Source organism: Felis catus, chromosome A1 (assembly GCF_018350175.1).
Source record: "Felis catus isolate Fca126 chromosome A1, F.catus_Fca126_mat1.0, whole genome shotgun sequence".
NCBI lineage: Eukaryota > Metazoa > Chordata > Mammalia > Carnivora > Felidae > Felis > Felis catus.
In genome coordinates this window covers 110733371-110740522 of record NC_058368.1, presented here as the reverse complement: position 1 = coordinate 110740522, position 7152 = coordinate 110733371, and the positions used below count along the sequence as shown (strand labels likewise).

Below are 7152 nucleotides of genomic sequence, written 5' to 3'. Positions count from 1 at the left end.
CAGCCACTGCTGTCCAAGGCAGCTCACTGGCCCTTCCTATGCAGAGTAAGCGGCTGCCTGCGTTCATCATGGGGAGGGGCCGTGGCTCCAGCGTTTCCCAGGTAAATGTAAAGTCTGTGGTCAGTTCAGCAGGCAGTTGTGAAGCTTCACAGCCCGAAATGCAATACCACCCTCTCTCCAGCCGGGAGAGCCCCTCCCCCCCACCCCTGCCTGCTGCATATTCTACCTGCCTGCGGGACCTCATCAGTCCGAGCGGGACAGCCCCGCCCTAACCACCACGTCTTCGGCTGGGTAAACGAAGCATTAAAAACAAACTAATTAGTACTTCAGGGTAGCTTCATTCACAAAATTACCTCACCGAGGCCATGTCTCATTTATAACCGACTTAATTAAAAGAAACTTGGTAAATTCCTGTAATAGATGAGGACAGCACTTTCTAGAAACGCCGTCATTGAAATGTTTTACTGCATGTATCAAATGGTTATTAAGTCTTTAATATCATAATTCCTGAAGAATGCCATTGTTAGTGACAAACAGGAATCCTGGCAACAAAGGAGCTAATTGTTCCCTTCTCTTGGCTCCGTAATGCACAGGAAGTCATAACTTCTCTGTTGTACTTCTTTTCTTTGCAGTTTTAATACTTATGAGTACATGCCAGCTCTGGGAGGAATCCACCATAAAGATTAAGAATGGGAAGAAGTCCTGTTTCTGACTGGTTAACAAGGGGTTTAGAAAAAACGCATCGTTCCCAGGTGAGGCTGTGACAGGCATTGGTTGAGTATCTGCCGCTGTGGGTGGGCTGGGGCCTCAGGGTAGCACAGAGATGTTGAATGACTCCCCCAAGTTGCCCAGCTAAGTGGATTTTGGAGAGAACCACCGTGCAGTGTTGGGTGGCCTGGGCAAGGCTCTCTGGGAATGTGCCCTGTGGCTGGCAGGATAAAGTATGCACGACCTGATCTCTTTCCCACCCACCCCGCCCCACAGGGCTTCCTCCCTACCCAGCTCCTGCGGACTGACTCCGTGCAGGAACCCTGAGCGGTCTTTGTACAGGATGGTTGCCAGGTCTTCTCCCCTGAGCACCTGGCCCTGGAATGGCTGGTGGGAGGAGCCTAGAGATTGGTGCAGGGCTGGGCAGCAGGTCTGTTGATCCAGAGGAAACTAACAAAACATGAGAACCTCCCAGGCTTCAGAGGGGGCATTGAAGGGTCTTAGGGAGGGAAATGAAGGTATCTTTTTGCTGGCCTGCTGCCTGAACTACTTGCTTCTGTTTCCTTGCCACTCCTTGCTTCTGTTTCCTTTAACTAGGAAAGCAGTTCAAGTGTTATGAGGGCCTGTGTTTGGAGGCAGAGTGATTGAGTTTGAATCCTGCTTGGTTATATATTGTCGGATTTGGGGGCTTCTCTTCCTTAACCTTGCAGAATGGGGAGTGGGCCTCACGGCGCAGAGGTCAGGGCTTCCAGGAGCCGGCTCATAAAACAGCCAGCGCAATGACTGACACATGGGCAGTGCTCAGTAACCTGATTGGTATTGGTTGTCAATGATATTTCAACTGGGTTTAGAGGAAGGGGAAATAGAAATTGGAACAGATGGTGCCACATCCAGACGGTGAGCAAAGGGCACCCGCTGACTTTATCAATGAGTTCTCACAAATCATCAAACCCTGAAAAGGAGACCGACAGGAAAGGCAACGTGGGAAGCTCTGACCCCAGACCCAAAATGCAAGTTACTTTGCAACAGTCTGTGCTGGAAAGTGTGGGTTGTCCTGGTCACCCTATCCTGTGGTAGCACACTGTGGGTCTTCCTTCTAGAGGCAGCTGAGCACACTCAAGAGCTGCTTATGGTCTCTTAGCATCAGAACTGTTGGGACCAGTGGAACTGGCTAGACAGTTGGGGAACCCGAGGCACAGAGTGGGTGATTCGGGCTCCCATCTGGAGAGCTATGGCCGAGTTGGAGTCAGGGCCCAGCCTCCTGGCTCCTGGTCCAGTGCTCCTTGTACAGTTCACTGCTACAGCCCAGACAGCCACTAGCCCCCTAGGCACCTTTGAGAGAACTGGAAGAAGGTGCCCTATCCTCCTAGCTGGAGGCTCTTGGCTGGATTTCAGCCTCACGACTCCCTTGACCATGTGCCCTCATGCAGGGCATCACCCAGAGACCATACATGTGGGTCACCACTATTCCTGACCCAGGACTGTACATCCCATCACAGGCCTCGTTCATGGAGGGATGTGGGTGGGTGTAGGTTGGCTTCCCTGATCCTTCAGATGTTCCCATGGAGTTTTTGCTTGGGGTGGGAGGAAGTCTTTATCCATCTGGGTCACAGCCTCCTTCCTTATCCTGACTGCACCACCCACATGCCCAAAGCCCATTCACCAAAATCAATATACCCAGCAACATCCCCACTCCCAATTTGACTTATTTCTAATATTCTATTGGAAGAAATTTTGCATCCTTTGAGTTTTTCCAGAGGATTCTCAAGTCGGTTCTCATCAGGACAGTTCTGCCTAAGCTCCAGGTCAACCAAAAAAGCTTTTTAGAAGCTTCTAAGAAGAAATGGAAGACCTTGGGAGAAAGTCATTCATGTGTAGAAGAAGGGCAATCATTCCCCTGTAATTAGGAAAAACAGCAGCCTCTGTATTTCACACTCTCCTTATTTCACATTCTTTTTTATCTTTGCCCCTGCCCAGAGGAATGGGGGGGGGGGCTTGGAAGTGTAAATGGGGGTTTCTCTGCAGCATCCCCCAAAGGATGCCGGAAGAACTGAAGGGTTGAATAATTTAAAAGCAAACCGTATGATCACTAGAAAATAGAATTATTAACTTGTCTCGAAAGGGAAGGTGTATCAAAGCTGGAAACGGTGGATGACATTATAAAAGAGAAGGTAGCAGATTTAATTCATCTAAATTTCCATGTGTAAAAACAAAACAAAACAAAACAAGACAAAACAAAACAAAACAAAACAAAACATAATTGAGGGAGAAACATGCCTCAAAAGCTTTAAAAATGTTTGCACTGTTTGAACCAGTAGTTCAACTTACAGTGAGTCTCTGCTAATGAATAGCGCTTAAATATGGAGTTGAGTTAGACATAAAGTTGTTTATTGTAGAATTATTTATGACAGCAGGGGGAAGAAAAACAGAAAATAGCCTACATATGCAGTGATTGAGGAATGGCTAGGTCCATTTAAAAGAATGTTATGAAGTCATTTTATTTTTGAATGTTTGCATTTTTTTTTTAATTTTTAATGTTTATTTTTGAGAGAGAGAGAGCGCGAGCGGGGGAGGAGCAGAGAAAGAGGGAGACACAGAATCTGAAGCAGGCTGTAGGCTCAGAGCTCTCAGCGCAGAGCCCGACGCGGGGCTCATACTCACGAGCTGCGAGATTATGACCTGAGCCGAGGTCTGGTGCTTAACCAACTGAGCCACCTCGGTGCCCCTGAATTTTTGAGTTTTTTAAAGATTTTATTTTTAGCAATCTCCACACCCAACGTGGGGCTTGAACCCACGGCCCCGCGTTCAACAGTCACATGTTCTACCAACTGAGCCAGCCAGGTGCCCCTGAAATCATTTCAAATGATGTTTCTAAACTGTTTGGGGCACCTGGCTAGTTTAGCCTGAAGCATGTGTAACTCTTAATCTTGGGGTTGTGCGTTCAAGCCCCACGTTGCGTGTAGAGATTATTAAAAATAAATAAACTTAAAAAATAATAAAAATGTTCACTGAGAGGTAGTGACGTATAGCAACAGAAATATAGGTTTGATCTAAGCCAGACCTGGCATAGAAATCAGGGGCTACCTGTATAAACTTGGGACTTAATCTCTGTCTACATTTCAGTGTATACATCTACAAAATGGGGACAATAAGAGTACCTACTTCATAGGGATATTGTATGATAGGAGATAATATATATAAAGTAGTCAGCACTAAGGAAGCCCTCAGTTGTCACATGTTATGATTATTATTCTTTTGTATAAGGTAGACAATTATCCATGCTCATTCATTCACTCATTCATTCAGCAAATATTTATTGAGGTCATATTTGTGCCAAGTACGGAGCTACAATAGTAAATGAGTTAATGCTAAGTGAAAGAAACAGAAAGTGTGCATGCATCTTGAGCACAGCTGTGTTAAAAATAAAAAGATGCCTGGGGAAAAAAAGACTAGAAGGAAATATACCAAGATATTAGTTCTAATTGTCTTTGGGTAGTGAGGCCATTGGGTGATTGGTCCTTACTACCCAATTTTCATTAATGAGTATGAATTTCTTTTATGAGTAGTAATGAAGTTCCTATGTATTGAAAAAAGAGGAAGATGCTGGTGTATGTTGATTAGCCTTTTATGGCCCAGTATCATGCTGTGATGTGGATGTTGTGAAAGGCAGGGCACCATGCTGAGATGTGCCTCTGAGACCTGCCCCTCTCCCCCCGCACACGTCCCCCAGCACTGTCAAGCCAGCCTTATTGCCCCATGAGGGAACGACACCACTTGTGTTGATTTGCTTTGAATATATTTACATTGCACAAAAAGTGTGCAGAATCAAAACAGAAAACAGCAAGGCAAAAAGTAAACACTCCAAAGAATTGTAGCTGATGGCGGGCTCTGCCATGAGCTGATAAAATACTTCTTGGCCATATGACAGCCAGAAGGCAGCATCATGGGGCCATCAGGAGGCCCCGTAGCCCCTGCTGGCCCTGAGTTTCCCCCTGTGGGGGTGGAATGGAGACTCTGTGGAGACAGATGGGGAGCGCATCTTTTCTCTCTCCTACAGGTATGGTCCTCAGAGGCCCTGCTCATGCCCCAGTCCTGGAAGCCTTGTCGGTTGGTCCCCCGGGGGAACCTCTCCTCACCCCATCCTGACCTCCTGTTTGGAGAGACCTTGGCAGCACCCCTGTCTGACCTTGCCTCTCCCTTCAAGCTGTGGGGACACCTACAAACCTCTGTTGCCTCTCACTGGGTCCTGTCCCTGGGGCACCGCACGGACCTCCCGCCTGTGTGTCTGCAGTCACGCAACACTCCGCTCCTTTATTAACCAAGGTTTCTACCCTGCCCCAGCAGGTGGCTCTGCAGGCAAAAAGCATCCCTTTGTTCCCTTTCTATGACCTACTTAGGTAGCAAAAGCTTCATTCCCTGGGGAGTTTTCAGGTAAGCAGCAGCCCCACTGCTCTGGGGAGGGGCAGGAGAAGGGCTTTAAGGGTCAAGGTCTTGGTTCCCAGCCCAGCTGGGTACACATGCGTGTGTCCCTTCCTTCTCAGGGCACTTACTTCCCTCATTTCCAAATGGGTGTGTTGGGGGAAGGGGTGGCTGAGGTCACTGACCCAGCCCTAACAGCGCAGCCACAACACAGGCTCAGTGCACCCTCAAATCAGGCAATGTGGCTCCTTATCATCATCCCCACTTCACAGATCAGAAAACCAAGGTCCAGGAGACATTATGCTCCATCCCCAAGATCGTCCAGTAGGAAGGTGGTGGAGTCGGGATGAAAAGAACAACTGGTGCTTCTGACCACTCTGCATAGCGTATTTTCGGAGACCAGCTTGGATTTGGGGAGAGGCCTCTTTTCCTCTAGTTCAAGGGGCTGCCCCAAAGGACACAGAACTGGGGAGCCTGCGGCTTGAGTTCTGGCCTTGCCTCACCCCCCTCAGACCTTGTGTAGGTCCTTCCATTTCTGGCTGTGGAAGGCAGAATAATGTTCCCCACCATCCTAAAATGTCTGTGTCCTAATCCCTAAAATCTGTGAATATGTTCCCTTACATGGAAGAGACCTCACAGATGTGATGAGTTAAGGACCTTGAGCTGGTGAGAGCATCTTGGACTATCCAGGTGAGGCCAGGCTAATCTCAAAGCTCCTTCAAGGGGGAGGTAGGAGGGTCAGTCAGAAGAGATGGGACAAGAAAAGGAGAGGTTTAAGAGAGATGAGAACGTGCTGGCATTGCTGCAGGTGTTAGAGATGGTGGATGAGGTCACCAGCCAAGGAATGCAGTCAGCTTCTAGAAGCCAGAAAAGGCAAGGACATTATTCTCTCCTGGAGCCTCCAGAAGAAATGCAGGCCTGCTGACACCTGGGTTTTAGGACTTCTGACCTCCAGATCTGTAAGATGATAAATTTGTGTTGTTTTGAATCACTAAGTTTGTGGTAATTAGTTACAGCAGTAACAGGAAATGAATATACTGGGCTTCAGCTGTCCCCTCTATAAACAAGTGGAGTGGCTGGCCAGATGGCCACGTACACACTGTGCTTTTTTCCATAGGCCTTGCAAGTCCCAGCCACAGGGCCTGGGGTTGTTTTGACGATTTTGTGGACTTTGTTTAGGAGTCTCGATCCCTGACTGTTCTTTATCCTCTGTGGAAGGAACTGTTGTTTTGTGTCTTGTGGCCTGTGATTCAGGAGGCCAAACCCCACAGGGGAGGAAAACAGTATGGCTTTGCCGAGCAGGCTTGGTTGGGGGTTGCTGGGTCCTTGTGTTGGGCCTTGTCTTGAGACTCCCCCCTCAAAAGGCCCCAACTGCCCTCTGGCTTCCGAGCAGAATTACAGCCTTCCTTCCCCAGAATGCCTGGGGTTGAGGGTGCCTCCATGAGGGCTCTGAGCTCCATGTGGTCCTCTTCTCTTCTGTGTTCCCAGCACCGGCACAGCACCTTCCACAGAGCAGGTGCTCAAGAAATGTCTGTTGAATGAATGAATGATTCAGAGACACACACGGCCCGGGCACATCAGAGTCATTTCTATACCCACACACATACCTAGACCTGCACCTGCATACAAGCGCACACACAAATGCACGCTCAGACAGGAACGTGCACACAGCACAGAGGTGTGCACACACGTGGTGATCTGAAGGAAGACAGGGCCCTGTCCCATGGAGGGAGTTGAAATGCCAGGTCGCTTAGCAGGGCCTTGGCAGTTTTAATACATCCATGGTCACTGGAGGCTTCCTGGTGGGGCCCAGCAGCTGAGGAGGACCCAGGCAGGAAGGATGGGGCAGATCCCCCACTGATAGAAGGTGGGTAGCCAGATGCTGGCTGCCGTTGGCGGGTACACACACCTGCATACAGTGGGAGCTAGGGATGGAGAGGGGACTGGGGGCCCTGCACAGATGTCTGAGTTTGCCTCCCTGCACGGGGAGACGAGCCTCTGAAGTTCAGATCCTGAATCACGACT

At 48.9% G+C, this 7152-nt stretch overlaps 1 non-coding gene across 1 annotated transcript; it reads right to left on the bottom strand.

Moving 5' to 3' along the window:
- Window positions 1-3478: 3478 nt before the first annotated feature.
- On the bottom strand, window positions 3479-3551 carry TRNAN-GUU. Its single transcript has one exon. It is a non-coding gene; the product is annotated as a tRNA-Asn (tRNA).
- Between the last annotated feature and the right edge of the window lie 3601 nt (window positions 3552-7152).